This window comes from Protopterus annectens, chromosome 10.part0, assembly GCF_019279795.1.
Source record: "Protopterus annectens isolate FY-2018-M chromosome 10.part0, PAN1.0, whole genome shotgun sequence".
Lineage (NCBI taxonomy): Eukaryota > Metazoa > Chordata > Ceratodontiformes > Protopteridae > Protopterus > Protopterus annectens.
This window is the reverse complement of record NC_056744.1, coordinates 1,086,595,607-1,086,615,319: the sequence shown is the minus strand read 5'-3', so window position 1 is coordinate 1,086,615,319 and position 19,713 is coordinate 1,086,595,607.

The following is a 19,713-nucleotide window of genomic DNA, read 5'->3' as shown; positions in this document are numbered from 1 at the left end:
TGCTTGCCATTCCTTGTGCAAATATCGTTGGACTTTCACAATATCTCTGCAGTAATCTGGTATATGTATACCGCTTTCCCTGAAATGTGAATGCAAACCAATATTGGCTGTCAGGGTGTATCGGTATCGAGAAAAATGCATTACTTATGTCTACCACTGAAAAATATTTCTGTTTTGGCTTTAAATCATTCAGTAAGGTATGTGGATTTGGCACCGTTGGTGCTCTAGGTATAACTGCATCGTTTACTGCTTGTAAGTCTTGGACCATACGCCATTCCCCGTTTGCTTTCTTGACAGGAAATAAGGGTGTGTTACATGGTGAATCAGGGGATTCTATTAAGACTCCTTCCTTGAGTAAGGCTGCTATGATAGGTTTGATTCCCACCTCTGCATCCTTTCTCAAGGGATACTGTCTTTTCTGGGGCCTAAAAGCTGACTTTGGCGTTATGGTAACTGGTCCTCCTGTTCGTATTAGTCCTTCATCTGATTTCCCTGCTGACCAGAGAATGTCTGGTATGTCTCGCAAGGCTTTTTCCTCTTCTTTCAATAAGAGTAATAGTCAGCTATCCTCACTAGCCTGTGAGTGTACAACTGTGTATGTCTGTGTGATCCAATTCAATTTCTGTTTCTGTACTCCTTGTTCTGAGAGTTCTAATTCTGTCTGTTTTTCCCACCTCGTGACTTTTTCACCTAAGTCTGCCCATTTTAAAATTTTATTCTTAGTCAAACTAACATGGGGCAGTCGATTAGATTTGTAGAGTGCTAAAAATTCCTGGGGCAATGAACAGCTTGCTACACTGTTTCCTTCTGCATCCCAGTACAAGTTTTGCAATACTAGCCTGTTTGCATGGTTTTGAAACAATTCTTGTTCATAATCTTTATCAGGACCTGGTCTTTTACAGTAATATAGAGTACAATGCAACAAATGCTGTTTGTCAATGTCGAGGGAGGGGAACTTGCTGATAGCTACGTTCATTAATTCTTTGGTTACTGCCCCTGGACCAGTCGTAACCAAATCCTGGCTGTACCAATAATACATTTCACACTCCGGTCGCACTACAAAAGTGTCCATTTGTCGCTGTGCTTCCATACCCTGCATGGTTGGAACTACTGCTATGCCAAATATCTGCATTAAATCTCTACCCAAAAGATTCACTGGGCATTTTGCAGAAACTACAATTTTACTTTTCTGAGTCATCCCTGAAACAAGGTCTACTATTGTAATGTCACGGGAGAGTGGCTCCTGATATAGTTGTCCATTAGCTGCTTTCACTAATATATAATCTGGTGATTCTGTATCTTCTGGTAGTTTGGAAGGGTGTATCAGGGTGCATGAAGCCCCTGAGTCACACAAAAATTTAACTTCCCTCCCCTCTACCAGAAGCGTCACTTCCGGTTTCGTATCTGCTAAGTAAAGGTCTAAGCTCAAAAGAGCTAAGTCCAAAATTTCATTTTCTTCTACGTCTGTGTATTCATATACATCCTCTACCCCTTGCGTCACATCCTCTTCCTCTGCTATTATGTTTACACTTGCCTTTTCCTGCTTATCTTCACTCAATGATTCCTAACTGTCATATAGTCATTCCTCATCCTCCTTATTTTCTGTAGTCGCCTTTTTGTTTAGCCTGCAATCCCTTGCTAAATGTCCTTTTTTCCCACACTTAAAACACTCACCCTTTTTCTTTCTTTCCTCAAAATCTTCTGATCGTTTGTCAGATTGTTTATTTCCCTGGGTATTTTTCTTACCCTTTTTCCCAGTTTGTACTACAAATACTTCTGACCCATCTTCTGCTGAAAATACTTGGGTTTTCTTTTTCTTTTTACTATTAAAATGTCTTTCTGCATGTCTAGCATATTCAAGTAAGGCTTGTAACCTACTTGTTCGATGATCTATCATATGCTTCGTAATGAAGCTACTAATAGGTGCAATGCACCCTTTCAAAAATGCGTTTTTCAATTGTTGTTCATACGGGGAATCATTTGCTTGATTTTCAGGAACTGTGATGCTACTATGATTGTTAAAACATTCTAATAATCTGGCATAGTACCCATCTACTGTCTCTTTTTCCTGCTGTATGCATTGATTGATACAAGTCCAATCAGCCCTAGGCTTCCACTTTTCAGAGATTTGGTCTGTCAGACCTTTCACTCTGCCATCCAGTTCTGCGTCAGTATGTGGGAGTGGTCTAAGTTGTGCGTCACGAGGATTCCAGTTGCCACAAATCATGTGCCAATCTGGACCTACAATTTGTCTAACTACTTTTTCTACTTCCTCTCCATTCAAATGGTAACTTAATCTCATACCTTGTAAATCTTCCAAAAACTTCCTAAAATTCACTCTTGGGTGGGGAATACTTTCTGTGGCTTTCCGGATATCTTTCAGTGTCCACGGTCTATAAACTAAAAGAGTCGGATCTTGTCCTGCCTGTCCTGCCTGAGGATTCGGTACTTCTATGAGCGGACATATTTCTTCTTCGCTCATAGCTTGTGATGCTCTATTTAACTCATTTAATTCAATTTCCCTCCTCAAGTCGCGTGTTCGAGACCTGGTCTCGATGGGATCCCTGACAAACGGTTGTGCTTTTACAGGGACAGCTGGGTATGGCGGAGGTGGATCAGCACGTCCACTCGCTTCATATTCTGGTAACGGAAGTGGAGGGGGCGAAGGAGGGGCCGTCGCTATTACCAAATTATTATCTTCTTTGTCTAAAAACAAAGTTTTTGAATTTTTAATTCTTTGTTCCCTACGATTTGCTTCCTCAAGCCACCTGTGCGCCTGAGGGACTCCTAATTGTCTCTGATTTTTTAATTCACCTTTTGCATCTATTTTTAACTGTCTTACAAGTTTCATAAGTGCAAGTTTATCTAGATTACTCTTGAATGTGTACTTTTTGACCTATTTGGTATAATATTTAACATTATCGGAACGCTGTAATTGCATATACTTCGCGTCTTCAGTTAGGGGCGTGTCCCGGGAACTTTTTGTGCACTGATTTCCCATTGGTGTCTTAGCTAAGCTGTAAGTTGTTACGTAAACCTTTTTATCATGTGGTACCACAAGTCTACACCTTTTCTTACAGTTTATCTAGAATAACTGTCTACCTATTATGTTTCCCTGATCTATGACAAAAAACAGTAATACCTTCTTCTATCTCTAATTTGCATAAGCAATTTACCTGACAAAAAAATAATAATTCTCTAACTAGTCCCTGATCACGAAACAAAAATAAGGTAATTCCTCCTTACCTGACCCTCCGTGAGTTGATCCACCGGATTGTTGACTCGTCCTCCAATCCCAGATCAGAAACAGTGGCTGGCCTCTTTCGAACAACAATTCATTCGGAGGTCTTTCAAAGCAGAAGAGCCGATTTGGCCTCTTCTCCATACGGATGCATGCCACCGGGCCCAATTCTGACCTAGGTCCAGCGCGAGAGATACGTTTTCCGGTCCGAAGGACCAATCTGTCAAAGGAAAAATATACTTCAAAAATGATCAAAACATGGTAGGTTCAGGTTAAGGCACTTTAATCTTGCAGCAAGGAGACAAAAACATGCTAATACAGAGTTTGTCTAACCAAAAACAGGAAATGCATTCATTTTTATAAGTTATCAAATTAATCCTGTCCTACCATGCTGACGTAACAAATTACCACCTTTTGGTCATCATCTGCTGACCATCTTTCCCATGATTTTCTGCTGATTTAAACAATTTTTATGTGAAACATCCTGAGGAAAACAACATGGCCTTGGTTACTTTCCGTTAGATACTTGTTATGTTACATTCAAGATACTATAGCTAAATTGAACACAATGCTAGCAGTTCATTACTCTAAAAAGTCTTTGTCTAACTTATCTCTAACTATTGCAGCTGCAGAGGTTCCCATCCTCTGAACAAAGCTGCCTGTCTGAAATTATTACATTTATTCAATGGTATATTGTCTATTCATATGCTTCTGACCTAGCAGATTAACACCTGTTTTTCAAGTACATTTCCACAAGGCGTACACAAGAATATTGCTGTGCTAGCAGTTACTAGGTCAGTGGGCAACTTCCAAGTTTCAGTAAGCATGCTGCAGTTTCAATAAGGATTATTTTCGGCCTCATATGAAACTCAATTTATAAAAATCACAGTGCATAAGAAATAGAATGAAAAGCATATTAAAAACACTTGATTATTAATTTGTCATTAAGCAAACACATATTAATACATATTTTTCTAACACAGCCTCTCTTCATCTCAGTCTTACATTCTAACTTTACCATCCTCCTTCTGTGCTTCCCTTTTAATTCTTGCTTCTTCTTATGTAAATATGTACATTTTTTTTGCTTTTGAAATATTTGCTTGACTGCAACAAATATGTTAACCTCTTTGTTCATGCCATTTATTGTATTCATGTATTAGATATGTTTCCTGTATTCAAGTAATTTATATGTTTACCTCTATCCATATGCATAGTTTCTTATATTCATGTATTTTATATGTTTCTTGTATTCATGTATTTAATATGTTTACCTCTATGTAGATACACAGTTCCCTATAGTCATGCATTTTATGTTTACCTCTGCGTATATACACAGGTTCTTATAGTCATGTATTTTATATGTTCCTTGTATACATATATTTAATGTTTCCTGCATTCATGTATTTTATATGTTGACTTCTATCCATATACATAGTTTCCTATATTCATGTATTTTATATGTTTTCTGTATTCATGCATTTTATATTTTTATCTCTATGTGTATACATAGCTCCCTATGTTCGTGTATTTTATATGTTTACCCCTATGTATATACACAGTTCCTTATATTCATGTATTTTATATGGTTAACTCTTTGCACATAGCTTTCTATATTTATGTAGTGTATATGTTAATACCATGTTGATGTACCGCTTCCTGTTAATATTCATGTAACCCAGGTAAAACCTGCAATTGCTCATTTGTGTTCAATGCTCTTCTCTAGTAAACAAATACAAAAAATACAATAAAATAAAAATGAATACATAAATAAACTCCTGAAACTTGTTTCCAACTATACATACTCATGCTGTATCATACCACCCATGGGCCCACTGGTAGCAGCCAATTGCTGCAGTGTATCCCCCCTGTAGTGTTTCTTGATCCACTACTCTCTTTGCACTACTCTCTTTGTTAGGGTAAAGTGAATCTTAACAGTTGTGCTACTGGCATGGGCTATACCATTTTCAATCCAGTTTCTGTACTCTGACCCTGTTCATTGGTGCAGCACTCTCCGTGTAGTTCCCCCTGAATCTATATACCTTCATGTCCCGCAGCTGATCCAGAATTCTGATTGGATTCAGTTCTGCCAATGATGCCAGTCTTGTGAGTTTGCCCTTCTGAGAGGGTGAAATCAGTAGTGACCTTGCCCACACTTTGAAGTGTGCAATGTTCTGCCATGTTTTGTTGTGTTATGTGCAGCTCATTCCAAACTCCCTCATCACTTGCACCTCTGTGTTGCTAGTCTCCTCCCATGACTATGTGACTAGATGACCACCGCTACATTCTGCCTCTAAACACACTTCACTTGTCCTGCAACTCTCTCACCCCTGATTTGTACTGCCCTTGCTATGTGGACCTTAACCTGCACTCTTCTTGCCATTCCTTAGGTCAACGCTCTGCAAACCATTTCTTGTTCAAATACCTTCCAAAAACCAATGCCACCTGCTGCAGCCTGCACCTGTAAATAGTTAAATTAGTGATTGCACATGACAAAAGCCATAGTAATTCGTGTTATCTTATTTTTAATGTAACACATATTTATGTTGCCAAAAACAAGCTCTACTGTTGCCTTTAAAAAGATAATTTTCTATACTCACCATCTTAAAATTGTTAAATCATCCAAGCTGTTGTGGGATACTGTACCATAAACTCCCCGTGAGAGTAAAGCACACCACCTTTGTCACATCTCTATTTAGTACCTTAAAAACATCCTTATTATCAATTATTCAGCCTTCAAAAAAGAGGAAAAAGAAGAATTCTTAGTTAAGGGGATTTATTGCAAACCTGTAAGTAAACAGTAATGCTGTAATTCTCTTAATCACAAAAGGGAACACTGATTGTGCAGGAATGACTACCCCTGATGATGGCATACAAATTATTAAAATAGATTGTTACTAAAACGTATGTAAGATCCCTTTCATAGATCACTTTGCATTCTTATTAAAATAAAACATAATGCAAGCTAGTATTGCTTGTTTAAATCATGATTTAATAAATTAAAACAGGAGAAGAGTGCTTTCACCCTGGTCAGAGCTTCATCAGGTCTAAGATTATATATAACAGTAATACGCAATATATAGTTTTCTATCTTCCATATAAAAAAAATTTGAAAATTACAACAAAGGCTTTAATCCAAGTACACTTAAACAGATCATACTCAAAGACAGTGATTGAAACAGTACATACATAGTTTGCATCCCTAATATGATTGGTGCTTTTTCCTCCTTATCTAAGTAAGTACAAAGTCAGTTGTGTATCTGGCCATTAATCAGTGTGTTAGGTGTAATCTCAAATAGCAGCACAAGAATCTAGTCCTGCATTTTTGTTACATGAGTATGATATACAATAAAATAGATGACTGTAAGACTACTGCATCTTACTGGTTTTACATAGCCACACCACCATTTCCTGTTCCTCCTTCCATCCTACCTTCCTGTCAAACCCCACTCCCACTACATGCATTTTTTTCCTAGCAATCTCACCAGGCCCATGATATCTTGAGCAGCTCTGAAAACTTCTGAATGTTCTTGCTGCTAAAATGGTGTTTTCCCAGCAGGCTTGGCATGATTGATGGTTGGCTAGCACTTCACAAAGGCTGGGCAGCTAAGTACTTTGATGGGGAATAGCTTTCATCTCATGATTTTTTTGTGAAGAAAAGTCATGTTTTTCTGTTTTACTAAAGACTAGAACTGGTGTTTTTCGTGGTTGTCATCAAAAAGTTTACCTCAAATGCGGCATTTTTGGTCCTGGCTCCCTGTGGGAAATGTCTTTAAAATAATTTATTTTTGAGAGAAAACATTTTGCTTTTTGTTCAAAATTTGTGGATAGGGGCTAAGACTTTTAGTTTTGGGGGTTGTCATTGCAACTGTTTACCTCAGAACTTTTCTGTCACATAACTTCAACCAATATTCTAAGTTCTGCTACCCGCTTGTCAGACACCAGTTAAGACCATGAGGCAGACACTCTCTCTGTGGCTGTTCAACTGCCCTTGTTGTGTAAGGGAGAACCACTCTTGCAGGCATCAGAGAAAGGCACTAGGTAATAATGCTTCTTCACTAAACTGGTGTAAGGAGCTTCATTCCTGGGAAAGGGACTGTATTTTGAGATTCCCTTTTCTTGAGGGGGGGGGTCTCCCAGTAAAAGGAATACATAAGGTTAGACATTTGTCTTCACCGAAGGTAGATAAGGAGGATTGGCTGGGCTTTCCTAAAGAGTTACCCTTTTAGTCTTTACATGCTGAGTCATGCCTTCATTTAAAGAAGACTTGTTTCAGTGGGAACAAAAGAAATACAAGAATTCCAGCAAAGATATTATAATTTGTTACAGGTGAGTTTTCTAAAACTGTTTTTTTTTCCCTGTGTTGCCAGCCTTACATGATGCATTCTTCGTTGCCACTAATTTTCATGACAGACAACCACTTGCTCCCAGTAAGTCTGATAAATTTTATAATATGCCCCAGTCCCACAAATTCCTTTTTGTAACCGTAGATTGGATACTGCAGCAATTCAAAATCAGTTTCTGACAAACTCCTTATTGTGGCTGGCCTTATTTCTTCTGACAAGCTGGGAAAAGCCTTGATAAGTTTGGGAAAAAAGTTTATCCTTCTTACACTTTAGCCTTCAGAATAGTGAATTGTCTGGTTGTAATGTTTAAGTTTATGCTTGTTGCCTTTGACAATTAGAGAAAGTTAATTGCTGAGCCCTCTTCTTCAGAGATTTAGGATCTCTGAATTCATTAGTATCCCCTGTGTCTTAAGTAACTAAACATTTTCTAAAACATGCTCATGACACTGCTGATAATACTTCTAGAGCAGCTGCCACTGTTAGTGATAAAATATTTGCCTTACTAATTTCTCAGAATTTACCAGAGAATGTCAAATGTGAGATCCAGAAATCTGTTGTGGATAAAGACGTATTATCTGGTCCTTTGTCTGTTGAGGTCCTTAAAAGGTTGGAGGAAGGGGGAAAATTTATTGGGTTACCAGATTTTCAACCCTTCTTCACAAAATATAATACAAACCTTTCTTCCAGTTCAGATTCCTTTTCCAAGAAACAGAATAAGTATTTCTAGCAAGGTACAGGCAAAAAGTATTTCAAAAGGCAATGGCAGGGAGGTTCAAAGAAGAAAGGTTGGTAATCCCGAAACCAAGGACAATCTAAGAAAACAGACTGACTATATTCCCCTTCATGCACTTTCACCTCCCCACCCTTGCAATCCTGTAAATCTTTTTCAAGTCCAGGTCTTCACTTTCCTCTGCAGCATCAGCTAACCTCAGATGTTTGGGTTCTGAGATTTATTAAAAAAGGCTCCAACTGACAGTGGGAGTCCCTTCCTCTTTTTCAAGGGCTGTCCCTTTCATCCACCAAATTAAATGTCCCTTTTTCCTCCTATTCTCGATCATATGCTGTATCAGATAGTTATGCAACCTATTCCCCAGAACTGAGAGAAAATGGATTTTATTCAAGATTTTTTCTAGTGAAAAAAAGTAGAACCCAGAGGCCTGTCCTGGACTTTTCTTTCTAAAATTTTGCATCACATTTTCAGTTTTTTGCTTTTCTATTTGATTTGTCATTCGCTCTAAGAGGGTTTACAATGTATCAGGCTCTTGTTGCTATATCCATTGCAGGTTGCAAGGTTGCAGGGCATTTACATTTTAACATATATACTTCACTGCCTTAGTTTTACCAATTCTTATGTAAGATATCAAGAATCTATGTCTTGGGTAAAAACATTTTTTTTTCATAGTCTGGGTTTGCAAGTGAACATAGAGAAATCTTATGTCATTCTGTCTCACATGATAGTTTTTCTGGGATAACAATTGGACACATCCTTCATGATGGCTTCTTTTCCTCAGGACAGCGTGAAATGTTACAAGTTGCAATCTCTGACATTTTCCAATTAGATATTTGCATCTGCCAGGGAATATTTCAGCATTCTAGGTTTTATGGTTTCTATTATTTGCGTGATTCCTTTTGGTGAGACTTCACATGAGGCTTGTTCCATGCTTTGTCAAATCAATTTGGACCAATCATCAGCACCCACTTCTATTTCAAATTTCAGTGTTGGGGTTTGTCAAAAAGGAGTTACTGTTGTGGGCAAATCAGTTTTCTCTCAACCCTAGCCTCACTTTTCCCCTTCCAGCCCCTTCTCAGTCTGCAACCATTAATGCATCTGACTTTGGTTGGGGAGCTGTGAAAGTCTAGGGGCTCTTGAGCAAGCAAGGCAAATTAAAGCTCATACATTTCAAAGAAATTATGTCTCTAACAGTTGCTCTTAAATCTCTGAACTGTCTTAGGACTCCAAACCTTCTGCTAGTAATTCCAGTCAACATCACAGTTATGTGATACATAAACAGACAGAGGAGAACTAGTCTCTACCCCCTTTGCAGACTAGCTATAGTAGCCTGGGAATAAGAGACTCAGCTCAATCTGTCCCTCCAGGACACCTACATTGTCAGAGCAAAACATATTGCAGACAAGCTGGATACTCTCAAATAAAAGTTGCACCTGGGTGTCTTCCAAGAGTTGGTACATCTGTGAAGAACTCTTCAAGTAGATCTGTTAGTCCTCAGCCACATCAGACAGTTAAAGAAGTCTTCTACAGGACTTCTTGCACAAAGGCCTGGAAGACAGATACCTTTTATTGCCATGGTCAAATATGCATTTGTATGCCTTTCCATCCTTTCCTTTGATAACCTGGATTATTCAGAAGGTGAAAAAGGACTCCTCAAGGACAGCTGTGGTGATCCTGTTTTGAACCAGGCATCAGTGATTCTCCATTCTTTTAAAAAATGGCCAATGGCAATTACCTCAAGCTTACTTCACATAATGGACTTACACACTCACACAAGACAAGGCAAGAGTTGACTTATTCAGTGCATCCTTCAAGTTCTTCAATTTACTGCTTGGATGATAGAATTTTAGTACCTTTCAGGCACTTTTTTTCTGACAAAGTGCAAGCAGGTATTTAAGGAGACAAAGGAAACTTGCTACTAGTGAATCATATATGGATAAGTGGAAGAGATTTTCTAATTGGTGCCATGATGAGGACCAGGACTCTTCAAGGTTCAGATTCCTTGGTTCTATAGTATTTGTCTGAGTGATTATCCTCTGGAATTTCTTACTCTTCTGTTAAGATTCATCTTTAGACCATCTCTTCTTGTCTGCCCTTGGATGTCCCTTTCTAATCTACCTCCAGTGAAACAGTTATAGAAAGGGGGTTTACATATCCACCCACCAAGAAAACAGGTGGTCCCTTTCTGTGATCTTAATTTTGTATTGAACCTCCTCATAAGGTTCTTTGTAGTTCTTATCTGTTCAAAAAACAGAGTTACTCATTGCTCTGCTTTATGCAAAATGATTATCTGAGCGACTCATCCCTTTCTCATCATTCACAAACACAAGGAAACACCAAGAACAAATCCTTCCCTTATACCCAATGTTGTTTCATTGTTTACATTGAACCAGACAAAAAAAGAAAAAAAATGAAGGAGAGAAAATTGTGCACATCCTACATATGTACAGACAGCTCAGATATTACATTGACAGGATAGAAAACTTTCAGGAATCCTGATCAACCGATTATTTCCTATGAAGATAAGAAAAAAAGGACAGTGTCAAAACATAAGTTCCAAATGGTTGTCTCATGCTATTGCTTTTTGTTATTCTCATCATAACAAGACACTTCCAGGTAAAGTGAGGGCCCACTCTACAAAGGTTCAGGCTAGTTCTGTGGCCTTTTGGAAAGGGGTGAACTCTAAAAATATACTCAAGGCAGTAACTTGGTCAACTGTAAAAACCTTTACCAAGAATTACAAGCTACTCTGTTTCTCTAGGTTCAGAGCAGGTTTTCATAGGAATTTTTTCCAGGGGCTCCTGAATTCTTATCCTTTTTCCTTCTCCCCCTTTCTTTCTAAGCTCTGATATTCATCCAAAACATCTTTGGCTACTGCAACAATGATCTATTGATGAGCTTAGTAGAGTTAAGTATACTTACCATAACAGTATATGTTTGAATTGATCACTGTTACAGAAGCCACACCCTCCCTCCATTCTCCCCTCATTATTTTGCTATTTTTAAGGCAGGATATGGGGGGTTGTATTATTACTGTTTCGGACTGATAGGAGTCTAGCCTTCCACATCTGAAGTAAGAAGGCTCTGAAGTTTTGGTGTCCCAAACACTGATTTTATACTGCTCTTCTAAGCTATAGAGTGGCTAGGATATGTGGAAGGTGCCCAAAGGCTTTGGAAGCTGGTTGGCTAGTCTGATCCTTGGCAGGATGTCCCATATTGCGTAGGCTACCGCAAGAGTGATCTATTGAAACATCTACCATTATTGTACGTTTACTCACAGAATTGTACATTTCTTATTTGTAAGTCTTAGAGTCCATGTTCCTCACAGTTCCTCATTGAAAGGGTCTGACACAAATTCAATGTTAAGAATTTTTTAAGTAATATCCATGGTAAGTAATACTGAATCATATTAATTCATCAAAATAATTTTTTTTTACCAAAATTAAAAACTATGGTTAAGCTCTTTCATCATCTACTGACATCTTCAGAATCATTAAATGAAATGTAGTTTGCAAGTAGTGAATAAAAACACATATGCACACACACACCCTTCCGTTTTGTCCAATAACAAAACAAAAAATTGCATATCTTCCAGTCGAATACCTTCCCAAAACAACCAATGAAAATCCAGAGTTAAACTCCCCATATAATGAACAGTAAAGTACATACACACCACAAGTATTGTCCAATGAAATGCTGGAACTATTAAAGACCAATCATGAGCTGGAAAAAAAGAAACTGATCAATCAAAACAGACAATGAAAATGGCATTCCACAAGATGTTTCAATAGCACGGTTTCTCAATTCACTAGTAATTGAAATGGATTTGTTAAGTCCTTGTGATGTTGTGGCATTTAATTTCAACTGCCACATCATTTCATGTTGTAAAATGTGAAAAGATGTGGCAGTTGAAATTAAATGCCACAATGCCACCAGGACTTAACAAATCCATTTCGATTGTTAGTGAATTGAGAAACAGAGCTATAAAATTATAACATTTTGTGGTGTATGATTTAAGTTGTCTGTTTTTGATTGGTCAATTTATTTTTTTTCCAGCTCAGGATTGGTCTTTAATAGTTTCAGCATTTCATTGGACAATACTTGTGGGTGTGTATGTACTTTATTATTCATTATAGATGGAGTTTAACTATGGATTTTCATTGGTTGTTTTGGGAAGATATTCGACTGGAAGATATGCATTTTTTTTGTTTTGCTATTGGACAAAACAGAAGGGAATACGTGTGCATATGTTTTTTTATGCTCTGTTTGCAAACTACATTTTATTCAATGGTTCTGAAGATGTCAGTAGATGATGAATGCGCTTAACCATAATTTTTAATTTTGGTAATAAAAGTTTTGCTGCAGGTTCTGGGCTACCTGGTAATTTTACATTATTATTGGACTTTTATTGTACCATTTCTGAAGTCCCCTTTTTTGTGCAAAATAACTTTTTGTAAGTGCAAAGTAACACATTTTAACCATACATTGAGCCTATTTGAAGTTATAAGTAAGCTGTTTTAAGTGTTCCACATTTTGCCCATTTGTTCCACATTATGAGAGGTAGTGTTCCACATTTTGGAGATAGACGGTAAGAGTTATGCATAGCACTATGTGTAAATCATAGCAACTGAGAGATATGGGAACAAGATACTTTGCAGGTACCTTTTACTGGTCACTGAAGAAGGAAAAAATGAAAAAGGCAAAAGCACTAGTTGTCAATGAAAAAAAAAATAAGGATGTCTGGAGGCTATTAATCAGATCATTCCAAAAAATAATATTTTATCTGCACGCAATGCATTACCAAGGCAAATGTTATTGCAAAAAGAGGTCTGATTAGCATTCATGTTCTCTCATAGGTAATAGTTTTATCTGCACGCAATGCATTACCAAGGTGTCTGTTCACCTGCTTCACCCTGTACTCTACACTACTCTACTTTGAATCCTACACACTCACATGTATATACTATTGTCTTTTTCTACTCACATATACTGCTAAGTTACTTTCTTCTTCTACTCTGACTGTCATACTTCTGTTTCTATTTATGCTCTCACTTATAAAATTTTGTTTTTTCTATGTATTATTGAAATGTCATCTCTGCCAATTGTCTTATCCTTTCTGCTGTCTGTCCATTTTTATGTATCAACAATTGTTCTAACTAATTGTATATAGTAATACATTTATTTTATTCATGTATCTACAATGTTTTAATTTGTTAATTGTATGTAATAATGTGAAGCTTTTCTCCCTGGGCCTCCACTGAAAAAGGCTCCTACAGGCCCAGTGGACTTTCCCGGTCAACAAATGCAATAACTAAATAAATAAATAAATATTATAGCAAAAAAGAGGTCTGATTAACATCCAAGCTCTCTCATAGACGTGGCCACAAATTTATATTTTGTAGTCATACCTCATACTATTGCCTCTATCAGCCACCTACCATTTTAAAAATACTAACCCTAAATGTGTTGCTCTTATACATTTCAAAAAAAGGACTCATTATTTTCAACAGTTGCCACTTGTAACACTAGCAATTGTATTTTTATAGCTGCATTACTATCAGATAAACATGTGCTGTATATCTGTATACAATATTCACTGTCTGAGACAGTGCTAACTACTCTTTCCACTTTGGGTTTTGAAGTTTTTGAGAGATGTTCAGAAAAAAATGTTCTAACCTGAGTACCCCAAGTATGTCTATTTGCACCCTTGACACCCTGTGCCAGCGATGGTGAACCTTTTGGGCTCAGGGTGTCAAAAATTCAGAAAATGCCTAATGACTCTGCTGGTGTGTCACCCCCCCCCCCCAATAAATAAATAAATAAATGAAAATAAAACAGCATAGCTCTTAATACATCAGGGGTAAATCTTAACAGAATTAGGGACAAATCTAGAAATAAGAGACATGGACTGTTTTAAACTACTAGTACTATTAATTTGTGTCACTGACAGAAAAAAAAATGAATGTGAATTAATATATATTTTCTGAAGTAAAAAAAACTCTGTAAATCCAATTATTGTCATTATTAAGTTTAAAAAAATACCAGTTTTAGGAGGGATTAAGAGGGTCAGTTGAGAGGAATGTAAAACAGCACACACTTAGAAATGCAGACTACTTGCCCTTTGCAGAAGTGTAACCATGAAGAGAAAATAATGTCAGCACTGCCCTTTGCAGACTGTTTTGAGGCAGCATACCAAAATAATCTTTGAGGTTAATAACTTCCTTACCTCTGCAGCAGTGTTGTTGAACTGGCTCCTGGCTCAGAATAATTAAATGCAGTTCATACGAGCAGTGAATACAAAAGCAGTTTCTTTGGTAACTTGGGTGCTAGAGAATGCTGGGATGTCACCCAAAATGTCATAGCATGTCACCTTTGGCATGCATGTCATAGGTTCACCATCACTGCCCTATGCCTATGTCCAATCAGCCTTGGTTAATGGTATCAAGAAGTTTGGCTAGATGATCAGAAAGAGATTCTATAAGATTTGATACCACTGAGCTTCTTATGGGCTTTCCTAAAGCTCTTGTAGGTGGTTTGGCCAGTATTTGGAAGGCATGTCTAAATCTATCAAATGGAACAATTGGACAATACTTTGTCTTCAGTATACTACTCTGTCCTTTCTACATTTCCATTTTTTCTACATGTTTTTTCCTTCTGTGTTTAACATCCATCAAGCTTTCCCTGTCAGTCTAGCCATTTAGTCCCCTGTCCCAGTGAGTGTGAGAGACAACCAGAAGGGCTGTCATCTAGGCAGCCATGTAGGCAATTTGTGCCCTTGATGATCTATGGCATCGAGGACATTTTTTTTGTTTCTAAACCCAGCAGTAGTAGTTGATGTGAACACCTCTGTCACTGCAAGGGCATGCTATTCCCTTCATCTTTATACATGTGCTCTTACACACACTATAAGAGTACTTTCAATCTGTTTCATTTAGTATATTCACTGTCTTTTCAAAACTGTTGCTAGCATGATTATTAGCTTGAATAAGAAGCTGCAAGAATAATATGAAATATAAAGGTACATACTAGATGAATGTTTCATATAAAATATGACAAATGCATGGAGTGCATAAAAGGAACAATATCAAATGTAAGATATAATCCTACAGTAAAAACTAATTACATAACAAATACAATATATAGTTATGACCTGCCTAAATATATTGTGCATTACCAAAGTATATAAATGCCTATATTTAACAATGAAAAATTATTTTATATACATATTTGATTGAGTGTATATGTATATATGTCTATATGTCTCTCTCTGATAAAACTACAACATTGTTAATTTCTTATAAGGGGCTTAGTAGGAATATTTTCATTGATACCTGGTGGAATTGCCACATTCAGCTTTAACTGCCATTTAATCTCTTTTTCCCCCAAAATTGCCTTGATGTTACCCCTTAACACCTTCAAATTTGCCATTCTTGAAGTAGTTAGGAACAACCCCAGTGGGGGGGGGGGGGAGAGATCAAATGGCAGTTAAAGCTAAATGCGGCAATTCCACCAGGTATCAATGAAAATATTCCTACTAAGCCCCTTATAAGAAATTAACAATGTTGTAGTTTTGTCAGAGACATATAGACATATATACATATACACTCAATCAAATATGTATATAAAATAATTTTTCATTGTTAAATATAGGCATTTATATACTTTGGTAATGCACAATATATTTAGGCAGGTCATAACTATATTGTATTTGTTATGTAATTAGTATTTACTGTAGGATTATATCTTACATTTGATATTGTTCCTTTTATGCACTCCATGCATTTGTCATATTTTATATGAAACATTCATCTAGTATGTATTATTAGAGTTGGGGTATGGTTCATATTCCACCGAGAATTTTTATTATATGATTGAATTTTGATGCTGTTTTAGGCATTTTTTAACCATTATTAATACTGATAATATTTAGAAGGCTGTTTATATGGGTTTTACCAAATCTATGTTCTTATGTCTTTAAAACTTAATGGTAGTTTAATTGGTCAGGTGGTGTTTTAGGCGGGAATTTTAAAGTATTTAAGAGACAAGGTTTGATATATTCAGTGTTCTGATGAAATCTACATTGGGTAGATGAAAGCGCTCAACCTTTGTTTTGTATTTCAATAAAAGAAGTTCTTTGTGACATATTCGTGGATCGTGGTTTGTTCTGGGAACAGTTTTTGGTGCTGTCTTTCTTCTAGTGTTGAGTTCCTTGAACCTTCATTGTTGGTATGAAATATAAAGGGTTAATTTAGAAATAGTACAAAATGCTGAAAATAGTAAGTGTGCTGGCAAACATATATAGCTTAATTAGATATTGGGCAGGATTCACGAAGCCTCAGTGTAAGAGTTACAAGGCTTACACGGAGGCTGCAGTTAAACGGTGTGATGTCAGCATGCCATGTATATGCATGAGGGCATGCTGACTCACACCTAAGGCTAACACGGTCCATGTAAGACAGTAGGGGGTGTGTCAGTAGGGCGAGCCCTGCAAACAGACATGCCCCCAGAAGAGTAAAATTCCCGAAAGTAAACCCCCACGACAGAGTCCATGTAAATGTCAATAAACACAACACAACACATGCCCCCACAGACTATTAACATAAAATGGAAAAATGAACATGTTATATATTTTTTTATAAGTTTTAAAGATGTTTGCCCGTGAGTGCGCTCATTTGCGCGGGCGTGCCCGTCGCTTAGCCACAGTTAGCAGTCAGTGGAAAAGCATATAAGAACTAAATATGCAAAGTAAGCCACGAAGCAATAGCGTAGCGGTAGAGACGTCGGCTGAAGAGGAGGTAGTCATGGTTCAAGCCCCCACAACATCAATTTTTATTTTTAGTGAAATAAGCACAAAACAATTCCCTGACATATATGTACATGTATAAAATTATTTTTATGCAAAATGTAATGAAATGGGCCATGTATTATGAAGAAATGTGTGAAAAAAAAAGAACAAATGTCAGAAGTGCCCATAGCTGAGCTACACTCTAACAAGCTGAGTTTATCTACCCGTAGGTGAGCTGTGGTTTAACAGGTGTAAAATGAGTGCCTGGGGTTGAGCAGAGTTCTAACACACTGAAACTGTGTGCCCGTAGCTGAGCTGAGTGTAATATGCGTGCTGACAGTGAAACAGCGCATAAGCCAGCATGATCCATTTGCGTGGAGCTGCGCACCGCGCCAACAAGCTAACCGATGGGCAACGTTGAGCAAGCTGTATCAAAACTGCCTTTACACAGACACACCTCCTAGCCTGTGTAGACAGTCATAAAATATAAAAAGCAATGGCCAGGCTCGAACTCAGGATACCATGCACCATAGTCAAAGTACTGAACCACTAAGCCATGACAGTTGCTCTTAGAAATGCAGTAATAGCATATATATAGGAATGAATGGAAAGAGAAGCATGACAAAGCAGGTTTTGTGAAGCTGATACAATTCCAAAATGGCCAATCACAGATAAGTGCGGGAAAAACGGCATATATAAGCCCCATAGGCGGGAATACACAGCATAACTGATTGTGGAACTGATATGCAGTCAGGATGGCAGGTGTAGGAGAGGATAGATGCTTCCGAGCACAGAGGTGGGGCATTGAGGAGTCCAAATATATGGTTTGGCTCCTCGTCGATGATCATGAGGCCCAACTCATGCAGGGCCAGGTCCTGTGGGGAGCATATAGGGCTGAGGCGTGGGACCGGTTGGCACATGATCTTACCAGTGCCACAGGGATACCAAGGAATGGTGAGCAGGTCCATCACCACCATGCGGACCTGAAGAGATGGAAGCAGGACCAACTGAACCGTTGGATCCAGGAGGCCCGGCAAATGCCCAACGCCCCACTACTGAGTAAGTTACATGTAATTATTTATGTAAGAAATTAACCTAGCTGATATTATGGAGATGTGTATTCCAATATTACTTCATTTATATTACAGCTGCAGGTGTCCGTTCCATGAATCGTCGAGCCTATACCGATAGGCTTGTGTGGTTTCACCACCAGGCAGGTTAGTAATTCTCACCCTGTAACTGTAAAAAAATATAAGTATGACAGCTTGCAAAAGAGTGCAGTGTAGTCACTTATTAATAAAAAGGCAATTAACAGTGTAAGAGAGATTCTGCTAGTACTGTGTGATTACATAAGTGTGATGCAGCCTGTAATCCAAAAATAAAAATGAAACAAGTCTGAAATAAAGATGTTCCACCTGTAATATAATAGTACATAACCTGCAGCAGGCTGAAAAGTACAGCTACACAAGCTGAGTAAAACACATGTGTGAAATATATCCCCGTTTAAATTCTGAAACATGACACAAGTGAGACTGTTGGAAAGGATTGTTATAACTAAGTAAAACATGTCAATAAAGCTTAGAATTAAGTACCATCCTGAATTGTAAAAATGAAACAAGTGAGAGAGTGTGAGAAAGAGGTATGAATCCACCAATAAAGTAGTAATAACTCCTGAATAAAGTATACTGCAGTCAGTACAGAATGAAATAAATGTGACAGGCACAACCAAACAGCAAAATGTGTGGAAAAAAGTACTGAAGCTGGAATGTGTGTCCCAAAATCTGGATATGTTGCTCTCAGTTTGCAATATGCAGATAGTATGGTTGTATGAAATACCAAACATCCACAGTTGTCTATAGCCATATAAAGCAAATGTAGCAGGATGATGTAGCTGAACAGAGCCAGATATGAATGTGTATGAATAAAAATGAAATGTATATTGATGTAGCAGTAACATTCCTATCACCAACATGCATAAGTTTACACATAGGAAACTGTAGTCAGACCTGTAGTGTGTATATATCTGCAGCTAGTAGAAATGTACAGCATATGTATAGGTATTTGAAGTTGTTAATGAAATATTTCTTCACCCTACCCTATAACCACAAATAATCCATTCCACGTGAAATGGGTATGTGTATTCACAATTAACTCCCCTGGACAATTGTCCTGTTGGTTCATACATATTTGCATGTACGTTGATGCATGTGCCCTGTTCATACATTCAAACCTGATGGCCTGTTGCCATCACTCAACCCTGCATGTTGTTGGAAAGTGTATTGTTGTTCAAATTATGCATGTGTTATGCTTGCTGTTCAACGGCTTGAATTTATGGGTGTTTGGTTAATGGGACTACTAATGCATGCTGTTACAACTAATTGTGAATGGTATTGCACGTTACTAACCCAAACTGTCACTAAATAATGCAAAACATAGGACGACAGGGAAGGCGGGTTCCAGCGGACCCACCTCTCCCACCTCTGCTGGCGAGTGCACCTGGCAGTAGTGCCCAGGCCGGACCCTCCTCCAGTGGCCCTGTGCCACCTGCGGGTGGAAGCGCTGCAGGGGATGGGGTTCGTCCCCCCTCTGCAAGTGTGGTCAGAGGAGAATATCC